The sequence below is a fragment of the Sorex araneus genome, chromosome 2, assembly GCF_027595985.1.
Source record: "Sorex araneus isolate mSorAra2 chromosome 2, mSorAra2.pri, whole genome shotgun sequence".
In the NCBI taxonomy this organism is placed as follows: domain Eukaryota; kingdom Metazoa; phylum Chordata; class Mammalia; order Eulipotyphla; family Soricidae; genus Sorex; species Sorex araneus.
This window is the reverse complement of record NC_073303.1, coordinates 291,138,095-291,154,493: the sequence shown is the minus strand read 5'-3', so window position 1 is coordinate 291,154,493 and position 16,399 is coordinate 291,138,095. Positions and strand designations below refer to the sequence as shown.

Sequence of the window (16,399 nt, the reverse complement as noted above, 5' to 3'; positions counted from 1 at the left end):
GTAATAGAAATCCTCACATCAATTTCTTCTTCTGGAACATTCCTCCCACCTTCCCCTTTCCTCCATTGTTGCTATTGTTATTATGATGAGTGCAGGTTTGACCTGTGCCTGGCTGTGGTACCAGTCAGAGGCTGCACGTGAGGGTGAAGTGCCCATGCCCTAAGCCGCGGTGATCACTGAAGTTTGCACCCCCAGCATTGCCGTGCCTCTTGGGGGTCCCTTTAGTTTGTGACATACAAGTTACAGTTCGGTGCTGACACAGGTGCACACTGGGGGGGGCGCATTTCCAGGGCCTGGTGCTTCTTGCACCTCTTTCTGGTGGCAAACCTTGCTGGGAGTCACCCTCTTCACATGGTGCTCACATGTGCTTGGCTGAAAATCTCTTGTAGTGTCAGCAATTGCTGATGGCTGCTCCAGAGCAGTATTGCCAGAATTGCACTCAGCAGCCCTGAGGCTTGAACTCATGACCGTAAGCTTGCAAGATAGGCATTTGAAGCCGCTAAGCTGTTCCTACAGTATATTTCTTTTTGCCATAACCTGGGCTCTACATGAACTGTCTACGAGGTCAGCTCTCCAAATGGAAAGGGCTTTGTCTAACGGCAGGAGATAAAGGCCTTGTAAGGCAATAGCTTTGAAAACAGCTTTGTGTTTGGGTTGGTAACAACTTGAGCTCTGATTCCTCATCTGAGAAAAGGGGAAAATGCTCCCTGTTTTTGTAAGACCCTGTGAGGGATAAGTCAATAATTTTGTCCATAAAGTGTCCGATGCTTCATAGTTGCTAAAAATACATTTCTTTTCAAAGGAAAGGAAACCAACTGTGCTAGTTGTTGTTCTCAGCTGGGACCCCCCTGCAGATGAGCGACCCAGAAAGACCATGAGCTCTAGGAGGGGACAGAGGGGCAGAAATAATCCGGGAAGTCTCTGATTTGAGCAGAAGTTCTTCTTGTTTGGGTACAGCATCTTCTATGCCTGCCGGGTTCAGCACATTTACAGAGACCCAGATCCTGGAGCGTTTTATGCACAAGGATCAATAAAAATGCTCTTAGCTAATTTAGCTTCCATAGCCAAACAATGCAAGCTACTGTTCATAGCCAAGTAATGTGGATTAATGGGTCCTGAATTACCGACGGTCCCTTTACCTCCCAAGGTTCCTATGCACTGTGGGCTGATGGGTCGTGTAAGCCAGCGTCCTGGGTCTGAATGTTTCACCTAGGACAGGCTAACCCAGTGGTTCTCAAACTAAGTGATACTGTCCTCAGGGATGCTGAAACAATAGACTGGAGGAAGCATTAATAGACAGTAGTGCAAGTGTGTGTGTGTGTGTGTGTGTGTGTAGGCGGGGGGCGGGGGATGTTCTTTTTATTTATTAAAAGAAGGTAGATGTGGGCTGGAGAGATAGCACAGTGGGTTGGGTGTTTGCCTTGCATGTGACCAACTTGAGTTTGATCTCAACACCCCATATGGTCCCCAAGCACTGCCAGAAATAATTCCTGAGTGCAGAGCCAGGAGTAAGCCCTGAGCATTGTGTGGTCCACAAACAAAACAAACAAAAACAACCCCCAAAAGGTAGATGTCATGGGGCAGGAAGGTTTCCAGGAAGTGAGTGGTAGGTGAAATAAGTTTAATATTTCCTGGGCTAACCCACTTTCTGACTCAAAATTGAACCCATCAGTAATGGTTCTTCTTGCAGTAGGGGATTCCGGGTCATGACATTCTTTAAGTGTTTGTTCTTGGAGCATTTCCTAAAACTTCATTGGGTTTTTCTGATACTTGGCATAGTCTCCAAATCTTGGCTGTGGTGCAGTGAGCGCCTTGTGCATTGTGTAGGGTCGGAAATGCTTGCTCTAAGCTCACGAGGTCAAGGCGGCCCTTGTTTTTTTTGTATTTTTTTTCTCTCTTCCTTAAATCATCAGCTGCCACCTTTGGGTCCGACTAGACATAGAGGAGAAAGAGGAGGAAGTCAGGAAGTTGCCAGGGGCCAAATGATGAGGGGAGGGGGAGTCAGGGAAAGCAGAGATCAGGCTCTGCGTCCAGGTGTGAGCTGAATGAAATTGGGTGGCTAGGAACAGAGGTAAGGAAACGCAATCTAGAGAGAAGCCAGTCATCCATTTAGGACAGGAGGGAGGTCAAAGAGCAAAAGACACACAGATCTAACTTTAGAAGTATACAGATGGCTCAGGGCTACAAGTTGTTAAAAAAAAAACCCAAACATTTTTCTTTTTAATTGGGTAGAAGTGATTGTTCCCTAAGGCCCTTGTTTCAACAGGAGAAAATGTTTTCCTCAAGCACAAAATGGTTGAGTAACCTCAGCCCAATATTCATTTCAGCCTCTTTTGATCAATAAGCTCTTTTAGCAACTGGGCCCTGGAGCCTAGCATTTTATTTTCCCAGTGTCTATCGTGGTTGTCAAATTCTCGCTCTGAGGACTGTGTCTGCTCCTACCTGCGGTGCCACACCTCACTTCAGACTCCCAAGCTGTCGGTGGCAGAATTTTGATGGGCAGAGTGTTGGCATAACCAGGAGTCAGGAAAGGACAGATAACCTTATCTCTTCCTAACTTTCAAATGTATGTTTCTCCTCTAGTGAAGAGAGACTGCTGGTCCAAGCCTTAAACATCTGTAGGTCTATGTTTCTAGTTTTTGCTTGAAAATATTTAGGCTGTACCTGGCAGGACCCAGGGGCTGTTTCCTGTTCTGTGCTGTAGCTTGCCCAGGGGACCATTTGGCGCCCGGGGAGGCCAAACCTGGGACTCTGCATGTGAACTTTGTGCTCTGGTCCGTTGAGCTCTCTCTACAGCCTGGTCCTTAGGTTTGTGTCGTGAAGTAAAAAAAACCTATTGCACAGCAGGTAGGGCGTTTGCCTTGCACGAGGTCGACCCGGGTTCAATTCCCAGCATCCCATATGGTCCCCTGAGCACTGCCAGGAGTAATTCCTGAGTGCAGAGCCAGGAGTAACCCCTGTGCATCGCCGGGTGTGACCCAAAAAGAAAAAAAAAACACCTACAGAATAAACTCCATCTGACTTCTTCTGGGACCCTTACAAAGCTCAAAATAAATGTTATGCCTCCAACCCTACCAGTAACAGTATTGTAACCCACAGTGACTAAAAAGAATGCAAAGATGCTTGCCATCGAGGCAGGCAGCGTGTGGAAGAGAAACTGGGGGTTTTGGTAGAAGAAAGTGTGAAGAAACTGGTGTTAGAATATTATATGCCTGGAAACCCAATCATGGACAACTTTGTAATTCATGGTGGCTCAATTAAATATTACCCCCCCAAAATCTCAAAATAATTGACATTATTTTATCCAAAGGGCAGAAGGGATTTATTTAAGTTGACTGAGTTTACATAAAGCACGTAATAGAAAGATCTCATTATAAACAATTCTGCTGTCCCTACAGCTCTGCCATTATTTCAACGTGGCGTTTCTTCAAAGGACAGTTCTGCTTGCCACCGAGGACCGTCCCTTTCAGTTGCCTCATGTACCAAGAGTCCAGCCACAAACCTTAAAAGGAAGTTAAAAAAAATGGTGAGTAGCAGTAAGGGGGGCTGGAGCGATAGCACAGAGGTAGGGCGTTTGCCTTGCACGCGGCTGACCCAGGTTCGATTCCTCCGCCCCTCTCGGAGAGCCCGGCAAGCTACTGAGAGTATCTCGCTCTCACAGCAGAGCCTGGCAAGCTCCCCATGGTGTATTCAATATGCCAGAAACAGTAACAAGACTCATAATGGAGACATTACTGGTGCCTGCTTGAGCAAATCAATGAGCAACGGGATGGCAGTGACAGTGACAGTGATAGCCGTAAAGGATGACCAAAGTCGGGTTTATGGGCTCACAGCTGTGTCAGACTTCAGTGTCAGCTGGACCCGGATTTGAACTGAGTTCTCTGGGATCGAAAGGCGTCAGGGGCCATGGATGGGAATGTCAGGTAGACAGTACACTGGGATCTGCGGCCCTGTAAGGCGACTGCTCTCTCTGGGGCTGCAAGGTTTCCTGTCTGCCCCGAGCAGAGCCTTTGCCCTGCTTTTCTTTGTAGCCAGCTTCCGCCGCCTTCCACATGGCCTCCGGGTCTCTTTTGTTTAGACTGTGCTGGCACTTTTCTTCTCCTGGCAATGCTTCTGTTACCTTCCCTTTGGAGTTCTAGGGTCCATCAGCAATTGACCACAATTCTTTTATTTTATTTATTTAATTTTTGTTTTTATTTTGTCTTTTGGGGGCACAGCGGTTGGGCGTTCTTTCGCCTTTCACACGGCCGACCAGAGTTCGATTCCTCCACCCCTCTCGGAGAGCCGGGCAAGCTACCGAGAGTATCAAGCCCGCGCAGCAGAGCCTGGCAATCTGGATTGAACCCAGATTGGCCGGAGCAATAGCACAGTAGGTAGAGCGTTTGCTTTGTATGCAGCTGATCCGGGTTCGATTCCGCCATCCCTCTCAGACAGCCCGGCAAGCTACTGAGAGTATCCTGTTCGCATGGCAGAATCTGGCAAGCTTCCCGTGGCGTATTCGATATGCCAAAAACAGTAACAAGTCTCACAATGGAGACGTTACTGGTGCCCGCTCGAACAAATCAGTGAGCAATGGGATGACTGTGATACAGTGATATAATGGCCCGTGCAAGGCAGACACCCTCCCCACTGTACTATCTATCTCTCTGGCTTCTGCAGTTCTTTTTTCATGATTGCAACTTTTGAAGAGTGTTTGATCTCGTTCCCTTAGTTTTGAGCACTGTCTTGGTTAGTTGATTGGTTTTGGGGGTGGTAGTGGCACACCTGGCCGTGCTCAGGGGCCCCTCAGCTTGTTGCATGGTGGTGCTCAGGAGGCTGTGCTGTGCTGGGGACCAAACCTTGGCCTTGTTCGCATGGATTACGCACACCTACCCTTTGAGCTCTCTCTCCGCCCTGTGACTTGCTTTTTGTGGCAGTGGTGGTGCAGGTCACCCTGCTCTCCTCCTGGCCCCTTATCCTCAGCTTGGTGAATTGCTGCTTTTATTTATTTATTTATTTATTTGCTTTTTTTTTGGGGTCACACCCGGCAATGCACAGGGGTCATTCCTGGTTCATGCACTCAGGAATTACCCCTGGTGGTGCTCAGGGGACCATATGAAATGCTGGGATTCGAACCCCGGTCGGCCGAGTGCAAGGCAAACGCCCTACCCGCTGTGCTATCACTCCAGCCCCAAATTGGTGCTTTTAAATCCAGGTTTCACCCTTCATCTGTGGGAGCCCTGCAAACGTTTTAGGGGTTTTAGAAGGCAGGGACGGCACCCATGGAGTGTGCCTATGGCTGTGGCTGGAAGGTGGGTACATGTGTGGATTGGCATGCTGGGAAGGGTTATGAAACCTGGCTTCCCATGGCGCTCTGCCTGGGCATCAGTGAATCTGTTTAGACAGGCAACCTGGTGAATTTTCTCTCCTCCCTGGAAGCTGAGCCTGGACTAAAAAAAGGGATGCTGAAGGGCCAGGGAGTGGGGCGGGGTGCTCCTTCCTATGAGAGGAGGTTCAGCAGCCTCGTAAGGCCCACATCCAGCACTTGACTCTCGTTCTGGGAGTCTGGGATATGGGCAGCAGGATTTTCCCGTTCGGCTTCAGAGGCCCCCAGCTTAGCGGCAGAGATCCTTTCCTGGTGGCCTGTACACTCCCTGCAGTGACACAGTGCAGGTGGCTCCCGGTGTTTTGTTGGCATTAATTACAGCAAAGTAGCCTTAATGCTGTAAATGATAGTTTCTTTTCCATCTCCCCCAAGGCTTATGTTGGTCCTGTTCTTCCTGACACACCCTCAGGCATCTGGCTGCAGCCTCCACTTCCTCTATCTGGCTCATCAGGGTCTCTCTCCTGGACCCCGAGCTTGGGTGCTCCCCTTCCTTCTCTCTTAAGACATGGGGTTCTCCCAGTTCTTCCTCCTGCATCCATTCTCCTGCCTTAGGGATCCTCCAGTCAGCCTTAGAGAAGACTGGGCTAAGCCGAAGGTGTGCATAGAAAGGGAAAGAGCAGGAAGTCATGTTCATTGTCATGAAAGAAGTGGAAGCTATGGCAAGTGGGCCCTGAGTGAGGAAGACGCCGGGGGAGGGTGGGCAATTTTCCCCACGGCTGGGAAGAGTTACTGTGCCACCTAAGTTTTGGAGGTAGCCTGACAAGACTGCTCAAAAGGCCTGTGAAATTTTGGAATCTACTTCAAAATTGACTTCAAATTTGACTTCTGTGTTTCATTATTTTATTTATTCCCACCCCCCAACGTACTCACTTTATTGACTTAGTCATTCAGTTGAAAAGGTTTATTTGTTTGTTTCATTTTGGGGCTACACCTAGCAATACTCAGAAGTCACTCCTGGCTTTGCACTCAGGAATTACTGCTGGCACTGCTTGGGGACTGTAGGAGGTGCCGGAATCAAACCTGGGTCGGCCTCATACAAGGCAAGCACCCTACCTGCTGTACTGGCTTTTGAAAAGATTATTTTATTGTCATTTAGATAACATGTTATTAGTATAGTGTTAACACTTATAGGTGGTGTGTGTGTGTGTGTGTGTGTGTGTGTGTGTGTGTGTATCTTGGGGATGCCCCAAGCAGTGCTCAGAAGGACCAGGGGCCTCTCCCATCATGTTTGGTCAGCTTGGCCTGTGGTTCAATGTAGGGGCCCAAATAATTCACATCTTGCTCAGTGCCTGCAGTGCCTGGGACTACCCAGGTGCTGGGGCCTCTGGGACCACTCCTGGTCAAGCTCAGGGGACCAGGCTGTACTGGGCATCAAGCCAGAGTGGGCTGCTCTCAGGGCATGCGCCTAACTCCGAACACACCTATCTAACCCCCAACTTTTATGGCTTTGATGTATAGTTACTGCAGCTTCTCCATTGCCCAAGTGCCCCAAACCCTTCACCACTGTCTTAAGGTTACTTCCTGGTTTCCTCTTCCTGATACCCTACCTTTCTTCCCCACGGCTTGATAATCTGTATTTTGTAATCAAAGACAAGGGTTTGTCATCAGTCAACCCTGCCTATTTCCTAGTTTTGTTTCTCTTTATACCACAGATGTTGAGATCATCTCATATTTTCCTTCCTGTTTAGTTGGCTTAAGACAACACCCTCTAGTTCCATCCAAGTTGCACCAAGCTGCAAGGTTTCATCCGCTGTATCTTCTGCATCTGTGTGTTAAGGATCACAGAGTTTCACATGATTGACAGCATGCTTCGCATGTAGGAGACTGGGTTTGATCCCTTGAGCATCACCAGGAGTGACCCCCAAGCCTAAAATTGGAAGTAGTCCCTGAGCACTGCTGAGAGTAGCCCGAGATAAGAATAAAAACCCAACTAAGACCATTTAAAAATGAATTTATCAGGCTGGAGAGATTAAGTACAGGAGGTTAAGGCACTTGCCTTGCAGGCAGCTAATCCCGGTTTAACCCCTGCTGGCTGTAACCTAGTCATTCCCTTAAAGACTGAGGTGCTGGGGAAAATAGAATTTCCCCCAAAGAATTAGTTTCAAGAAATATCTGTAATTTTTGAAAAGTTCAACTGTTAGCAGTGCGGCCCAGTGGGTGCTCGGGCGACACAGTGGCATATCTTGTCCTTACTAAAACGATGCTACCATAGAGTCTCAAGAGAAAACACTACCCCATATATATATTTTTTTGTTCTTTTAAAGCCAGGTAAGGTCTCCAGAGATACTCAAAGCAAAGGATAGGAATGCATATTTTACCGGGAGGGATCCCAAGCAGTGAGCACAAATGCACTACTTCTCCCCCCAAAACAAAACAAAACCCCAAGCTAAACAAACAAAACAAAAACAAAGTCAAGTGATCAGGGAAAACCAGGAAGTGCAATAGGGCGGGTAATTTGGGTGGAGAAAGAAAGAGGGAGAACCCTTCCATTGACAAGTATGTTTTCTAAAATTTCTAGATTACGCATACATTTCCTTTTCCAAACAATTACTTTAAAAACAAATGCAGAAAAGAAAATAATCCCACAAAAACCCCAATGCTATTCACCCAACAACTACACGGCTATAGTGCTATTTGGGCTGAAACATCAGGCTTAGTTAAAAATGTTCCCTGGAGGGGAAGGTGGGAAAGAATGAGGTTGTAGACAGAGATGACAGTACCAAGGCATTTGGTCCCAATAACACTATTGTAACCATATTACCTAAACTGTAATACAAATACTTGTTTTAAAAATAATAAAAATTCCCCTGTCGTTATTGACCCCAAAAGAGCCTCCAGTCATTAGGAAAGATGAGTAAGGAGAGGCTGCTAAAATCTCAGGACTGAGAGGGATAGAGACGTTACTGGTGCCCTCTCGAGTAAATGGATGAACAACAGGATAGCAGTGATCCAGTTGATAACACTGAAAGATTCCCCAGATAAATTAGAAGAAAATTAACTCACACTTGTAACAGTGATTTCATTTATTTGGCTTCCCAGGAAGTCAAAGGTGGATTGTGTGTGAGTTAGTTTGGGGTATTTATTGATTGAAATCCCTTGTCCACAGCCTCAGTGGAAAATTCACGCCATTTTTTTTTTTTTTTTAAACAATAACAGCAAGAAACCCCAGGAGTCAAGGATGAGAGTTCCCTTTCCTTACTCTGAGAGCATTTGGTCCCAGGAAGGGGTGAGGTCTGGGGAGGGAGGGTCAGCGTGAGCCCTGGGCTGCTGGCGGCTCCTGGGAGGGGCTGGGAGTGGGAGGAGCCAGGCGGCTTCCCCTCCTGCACGTCTTAACATAAGTGCCGCCACTGGGCTCAGGCGCACAACTTTGCTTTGTTGTTGTTTGTTCCTGCAGGCTGGGTAGAAGCTCTGCAGTGAGCTGCGAAGGCAGCTGCCCAAGCAGAAGCAGTCCCTGAGCCCGGCTGAAACGAACTGGCCTCCCCGAGCCTGCTCAAGCCTTACGGCTGGGTCTCTCTGTCCCAGCACGGAGGTAAGTCACGTCCGCCCGGAATCCCAGCTTGGCACCTGGGCGCAGCCTCCTGTGGCAGGTGACTGATGCTCTCATCCCTAAGGCTGGGGAGAGACCCGGAGCCCTTTGTCTCTGGTTCATCCACATCATCTTTTGCCCACTGGGGGACAAAGCCACTTGGTGGCTGTCAGTCTTTTGGAATCTTATAGGGAGTTATAGTTCAATCGTGAAATGTGAACTCCAAAGAGACGGAATTTCTCCAAGTAAGACTGCGCTATACCAGTTCCAGGTGAATGCTTAACTTGGGTGCACTCTGTTTTCTACAAGGGAAATCCAGTTGTTAGGTAATTATTTTTTTTTTTTCCCGTTTGGGGTCACACATGGACTGGAGCGATAGCACAGTGCGTAGGGAATTTGCCTTGCACGCGGCCGACCCGGGTTCAATTCCTCTGTCCCTCTTGGAGAGCCTGGCAAGCTACCGAGAGTATCCTGCCCTCACGGCAGAGCCTGGCAAGCTACTTGTGGTGTATTCAATATGCCAAAAAACTGTAACAAGTCTCACAGTGGAGACATTACTGGTTCCCCGCTTGAGCAAGTCAATGAACAATGGGACAACAGTGCTCCAGTGTTACAGTGGGGTCACACACAGCGATGCTCAGGGGTTACTCCTGGCTCTGCACTCAGGAATCACTCCTGGCGGTGCCCTGGATCAAACTCCTCGTTGGCTGCATGTACACACCCTCGCCTCTGTACTATCCCTCCGGCCCCCATGTCATTCCTTTTATTCCCTTCCCTCTTTTCTCCCCTCTTCTTCCCAACCCCTTCTCCTCTGCTTCTTTCTCTCTCCCCTTTGCTTTATCCCCTTTCTCTATTCTCTCGCTCCATCCGTCTCCTCCTTTCTCTGCCCTTACCCAGCCCAAGGAAGCCACAATGGCAAATCATACAGGTATGTTAGAACATTTCATTGCACCCCTCACTCCGCACCCCTCCCCCCATGACTTGAAAAATATGCAAGTGTCTGAAATCTTACATAAGTCATTTTTATTAAGGCGCTTCCATGAAATTCCTGAAGCTGTAGAGAGATAAAGCAGAAAGATACAATCAATTAGGGGGCATAAAGATTTGTCTTTAACCTGAAGATTCCTTTTTTTTTTTTTCTTTTTGCGTCATTCCTAGCTCTGCACTCGGGAATCGCTTCTGGCAGTGCTTGGGGGACCATATGGGATGGCAGGAATCTAATCTGGGTCAGTTGTGTGCAAGGCAAACACCCTACCCACTGTACCATTGCTCCGACCCCTAGCCTGGAGGTTCTTGAGAGCCATTTCAAACTAAAACATTTTTTTGGGGGGGTGGGGAGTTTGGGGGGCTATACTTGGCAGATCTCAGGGCTTACTCCTGGCAGTGCCCTGGTACCAAAATGCAGTGCTGGGAATTGAACCAGGGTTGGCCATGTGGAGGCTAGCACCTTAATCCCTTTTACTTTGACCCAAGAAACATCGTCTTCATTATTTATTTTTTTCAGTTTGAGGCCACACCCAGTAGTGTTCAGGACTTTCTCTGCCTCTGCACTCAAAAGTCACTTCTGGTGGGGCTCAGGGGACCATATGGCAGGTGCTGGGGATTGAACCTGTGTTGGCCACATGCAAGGCGAATGCCCTACCTGTTATGCTGTCTTTAGTCCCCCACCCCTTTATTTATACTTATGTGGGGTCACACTTGGTATGGCTGGGGGGAGGAGGAGGATCTTATGTGTTGGTGCTGAGAATTACATCGGCGAGATAAGTTCATACCCTCCCTACTATGTCTCCCCCCACCAACCATGCCCTTGGACCCATTTTGAAATATTTAGGAAATTTTCAAACCAGTGGTTAGGAATTGTTGACAATCTGAAATGGGCCATGGTGTGAGAATTTGGCAGTACAGAAATTAGCCATTACTATCAAACAGCTTTTGGTTTTAATTTTGTTTGGGGGCTATATATAGCAGTACTTGGGGGGCTACACCCAGCGCAGGTCTTGATGCTCAGGATCCTCCAAGGTACTTGCAGCGCGGGGGCCCAGAGGGTGTCCTGAGGTGTCCGGCCGTTGCTCTAGCCAGTGTTCTAGGGAGGAGCCATCTCTCCTCCCTAGAACGCTCAGAACTCCCGAGGCTTACGTTTTTCTATCCCCACAGACCGTGACGCTTCTGCAAGTCTCTTGCCTGCTCCTTCCGTCCTGTGAGCTGCTGGGGCTCTGGAAGCCTCACTGGATGAATGAATGACCCTGCCTTACGGGACCCTTATTTTCTTTGAGATAAGATCTGATTTCCTTTCTCCCAAGAAAGAGCTGTGCAATTCCCATGTGGGGGGCCGTGTTGTAAGGCTTTCTGCCCGTGAGTTGACAGACAAACCTTGGGTTTCTGGATGATGGAGAGAAGTTGGCTGATTTTGCTTCCTTGAGCTCTAACTTCTTTAGTCTGTGGTGTGTGTGTGTGTGTGTGTGTGTGTGTCTGTGTGTCTGTGTGTGCGTGCGCGTACATTACTGACAGCCTTTCATAAGGCAGATGAAAACTCCATTTACTGGTCGACATCTGGGGCAAATTTCCTTCCTGGAAAATCAAGAAGTTGGTCAGAGAAGTGTGAAAAGGAAGCTCTGGCACTGCTGGCTGTGAGAGCTGGGACTGAAATCAGCTTCGGGCTCCCGCATTTAATGGGGGGCTGGGGGGGGCACTTCCTGCCAAAAGTGAAGTTTAAACAAAAGCCTCTTTCTTGCAGGCCTGGCTGTCAGCAGATTAGACCTAATTAAATCAGCATAATGGAGTTCCAGTCTCTGCCCTTCTCCCTTTCCTCTCCGAGGCTCTGGGCTCCTGCGTCTCTCTGCTTTCACTTGGGCACGAGGGAGGGCTTGGAAGAAGGTGGGACAGACATTGAACATTCATTGATCTTTGTAGAGTTGTGATTTGGAAGATGATCAAGGGGGGCAAGGACAGAGAGGCCGTGGCCAGGTCACCGAGCTGGTGTGCCGAGGTGCGGGCATAAAGGTATGTGTGGTGGGGAGGCAGAAGCCCAGCTGGAGGAAGGGACACCGCTCCGGAGGCCACGTAACCCGGAGGACTTGGCCAGGGCCCTGGGGATGGCACATGGATGCTCGTCCTACCTCTCCCCTGCTCAGCCTCTTCTCTGTCCTGCTGCCACAGCCCCCGGTGGCTACAGCAGATCCCTGGTCTAGTGGACACGGCATTAGCACTATTTCCTCTCCCAACCCTTGATTTCCCGGGGCTGTAAGAGGAGCGAAGACACTGAATTCTGAGGATTTCAGGGTGCATGCGTGGAAGGGAGTGGGAGGGGCCTGGGCTCAGATGGCTCCAGGCTCTGTGCTTTGTTCTCTCTCTGGGATCTCCTTTAACTTTGCAACCACCAGGAGGTCCCACTGGGTGGATGGGGAAGTTGAGTCTTGCCCCCTTAAAGACACTTGCCCAAGATTTCATTGCTCCTAAACAACATCCTGGTAGATGCAGCCTCAGCGGGACCTAGGCTCAAGGGAGAAAGTGCTCCTGACAGCCAGCACTCACCCCCCTGGGCTGGAGTTCGCAAATCTGGTTGTAGCCGGCAGTATTTCTTCCCTTGGGGATTGTCCTTCCCAAGCTTGGTGGTCTGCTACCCGTGCCGGGAAGGTGGCTCAGGTGTGTCACATCTTAAGGACTGGCTCTTCCCTAGGCTCATGGCATGCACGTAGGATGGCATCGGAGCTGGGAGCATCTCACAAGAGAGTCCTGGGGCTGGAGCGATAGCACAGTGGGTAGGGCGTTTGCCTTGCACGTGGCCAACCCAGGTTCGATTCCCAGTATCCCATATGGTCCCCTGAGCACCGCCAGGAGTAATTCCTGAGTGCGAAGTCAGAAGTAAACCCCTGAGCATCACCGGGTGTGACCCAAAAGAAAAATTTAAAAAAAAAGAAGAGAAAAGAATTTTTTAACCTGGTCCCTTCAGGGAGGTGATGCTGAGGGGTCAGATGGAGGGTTGGTGGCCCAGGTCTCTGTCAAGGGGAGCAGGGGCCTTCTTAGCCTCTGGACACTCAGTTTTTGTTTCCAGGGGAAAAGTGCTAGATCCATCTGTGTTGTTTTTCCCTCCACGTTTGGTAATAGATTCTTCCTCTGAGCACAGTCATTTTCATAGATAGTCATTGAAAGCCTCCTGTGTGATGACCTCCATGGATTCTGGTGCAGCTTGGGAATACAATTGTGACAAGGGTCACTGGAGTTACCCCTGTGCTTTCGGACTTAGGATCATTCACGCTTAATAGTGGTGATCTGTCCTGGGAATTGTATCTTTAGTGCACCCGTCCAAACCTAGAGGTGTGCCTGGCTATGCATCCAGGCTCATGGCAAGGCTTCCTGGAGCCATCACTGTTCGTTCTGTCCTATCTGTGACCAAAACATGGATCAGGAACACAGGACTGTATACCACCTTCTCTTCTCTCTCCCATGCAGACTATAATGACGGAATGCCAACTTTTTCTGCCAAGAAACCCAACAGGAGAAAGGACCTCGTATTGCTCTGTATGTCTCAGACTTTTGGGAAACAGAGTTTCAAGTCCTCAACCTCCTGACTGGGGAATAAAGTAGGAAATGGAGGTTCAGAGTCTTTGGAAGATCCCTGCAGAAGGAGCAAATCGGGGAGGTCCTGCTAAGTGGGGTGGGTGTCTGCCTGTGGAGCTGAGGTGGGTGGGGGAGCTCCCCATACACATTTGTGGATAGTCACCTTGCTGATGCTTGATCTGCTCAGAAGGAAGAAAAATGTGAGTTGGGGCAGGGGATGTTGCTCAGGGGCAGAGCGCTTATCTTGTCAGTGGGATGTCCTGGGTTTGATTCCTGGCAACTCTAAAAGGAAAGAATGAAGTGATAGAGGGAGGGAGGAAGGAAAGAAGGAAAGAAAAAGGTTGAATAGATAGTATCACTGTATCACTGTCATCCTGTTGCTCATCGATTTGCTCAAGTGGGCACCAGTAATGTCTCCATTGTGAGACTTGTTACTGTTTTTGGCGTATCGAATACGCCACGGGTAGCTTGCCAGGCTCTGCCAAATGGGCGAGATACTCTGGGTGGCTTGCTGGGCTATCCGAGAGGGCTGGAAGAATCGAACCCAGGTCGGCGGCATGCAAGGCAAACACCCTACCCGCTGAGTTTGCCCCACAATGGCTAACATTTTATAGCTTTAAAATGTTTTTTAATAGGAGTTGCACCTGGCAGTATGGGGGCTTCCCGTGTTGTTGGGATGGAACTCAGAGCCTGCCTGTCTGCAGCACGATAAAGCATTTCTAGTTTGTTTGTTTTGAGGCCACACTTGGCTGTTCTCACGGCTTAATCCCGGCTCTGTGTTCTGGGATCACTCCTTGCAGGCTCAGGAGACCCTATCAGGTGCTGGGGATCAAACCCTGGTTGGCAGCGTGCAAGGACAAGCAACCTACTCGCTGCACTCTCTTCCCGGTCCCAACAAAGCGTTTCTAATCGAAAGCATGTACATTATTTCTCAGACATAACGTTATTACACACTTAGACTACCATACTGTGTAAGTAAAACTTCTCTCGGCACTTGGAAGTCAAACTAATTGTGTCATTTGATTATTGGTGTGTGTCCTTTATTACAGTGGTCTGGAACTGAACCCATAATTCTCGGAGGTATATCTATTTTATCAAACTGCGTAACTTTCCAGGGGGGATTGCCCCCCCCATGGATTAATAACCTGCATATGTTAATTATTATTATTATTTTTTTAACCGTGTGCCAGCATTTGTGCTCATTGGGAGCTGAAATGAAGAACCCTCTGGCGTTGGCCCAGCAAGACTTGTTCTCAGAGTTTGGGCGTCTCAAAGGCCAAGGGAAGCTGTTATGTGTCAGGCTTTCTGACACTCTTTTGTCATCTTCTAGCCTTGCCACTGATTAGTGAGAGGCGCTTTGTCGAAAAAAAATTCTTTTTATCTACTTATCTATTTTCCATAGCCTGATCTACAATAGGATTTGTTATGTTTTGTTATGTTTTGTTTTGGGGCCACACCCAGCAATACTCAGGGATTACTCCTGGCTGTGCACTTAGGAATTGCCCTGGCAGGGTGGTGTGTGTGTGTGTGGGGGGGGGGGGAGACCATATGGAGATCAAACCCAGATCAGTCGAGTGCAAGGCAAGTGTTCTACCTGCTGTACTTTGACTCTGGGCACCACTTTTAATCCCATGTCCATGCTCACAGTCATGCTACACAGTCTCTGCTAGGGTAGAAAGAATCTCCTGTGGCGTCCACGTGGACCAAGGGGCCTCAGTATCCCCCCTGAAGAGGCAGGAGTGATAATACAGCAGGTTGGAGGTTGGGCATTTGCCTTGTATGTGTCCAACCTGGGCCGGATCCTTGGCATCTGATATGTTCCCCTGAGCACCACCAGGAGTAATTCCTGAGTGCAGAGCCAGGAGTAACCCCTGAGCATCACCAGGTGTGACCCCATTCCCCTCTGCAAAAAAATCAAGATCACGCCTTGGGATCATGTAGGAGGTTCAGCACTTTGTTAATGTTGAGAATGGAATTGGGAGTGGGAAGTGCTTTCCCAAGGGAAGGCAGAGCTGCTTGGAGGTTTGCACCAGACCTGGGTTGAGCAGGTGTAAGCAGGCTCCCACCTGGAAGACAGACTCTGTCCCCTGAGCCTTCCAGGCCCTCCGCTGCTCCCACATTGTGAGTAGTGATGTGGGGCATTGACCTTGGGTGACACACAACTGCAGTGCTCCTGACTTTCCGGCACCTGCCCCTGGAGTGGTAACCTTGGCGCTGAGTTGTAACAGACACACCCACTTCCCTCCCTCAAAGACAGACCTGATGGAGCCTGAGTTTTGAAGTTAACAGATCTGGATTTCAGGGGTGGAGCGTTACGTCCTTTCTGGGTGACAGGACAATGCCAAGATTTGGTGTATAGATTTCTGCAAGGACTGAGTCAGGTGTGGTGGAGAGAATGATGCTAGGGGGTGTTGGTTCCTTCTCTGTGGAGTTGGGGGCCTTTTCAAACAGTGAATACCCAAGTGCAAAACTGTTCCACTGTAAGACTTTGTGTGTGTGTGTGTGTGTGTGTGTGTGTGTGTGTGCGCGTGTATGTGTGCGCATGCACAAACATGTGTACCTTGCCCTAATTCAATCAGGGAAGAGTGATTGAATTCTAACAGCATTCAATTAACTTTATTTACTTATTTTTTATTTTGGATTTTTTTGTGGGGGAGGGTGAGGAGCTGGAGCACACCTGGCTGTGCTCGTTTTATTCCTGGCTCTGTGTTCAGGGGCCACTCCTGGAGGTACTTGGAGGATTGAACCCAGGTTGGTCACATCAAGGGATACGCCTTACTCACTGTACTATCTCTTCAGTCCCGTTTAAAATTTTTTTAAAATTAATTTTCTTTTGTTTGTTTGGGGGACATACTTTGTGATGTTAGGGGTAGTGGGGGTGGAGTCACTCCTGGTGCTGCTTGAGAGGCCATGTGATCTGGGCCTCCATCAGGCAACGTATCTGCTCAGTC

At 48.9% G+C, this 16,399-nt stretch overlaps 1 protein-coding gene across 5 annotated transcripts in view; it reads left to right on the top strand.

Moving 5' to 3' along the window:
• Positions 1 to 16,399, top strand: part of ST6GAL1 (ST6 beta-galactoside alpha-2,6-sialyltransferase 1) — a 135,215-nt gene that overhangs the window by 42,091 nt on the left and 76,725 nt on the right. For all 5 annotated transcript variants that reach the window (XM_055128770.1, XM_055128766.1, XM_055128769.1 and 2 more), the window contains exons 2-3: positions 3,399 to 3,526; positions 8,760 to 8,894. The gene's annotated coding sequence lies outside the window, so the exon portion shown is untranslated. The remainder of the gene's footprint in view (positions 1 to 3,398; positions 3,527 to 8,759; positions 8,895 to 16,399) is intronic.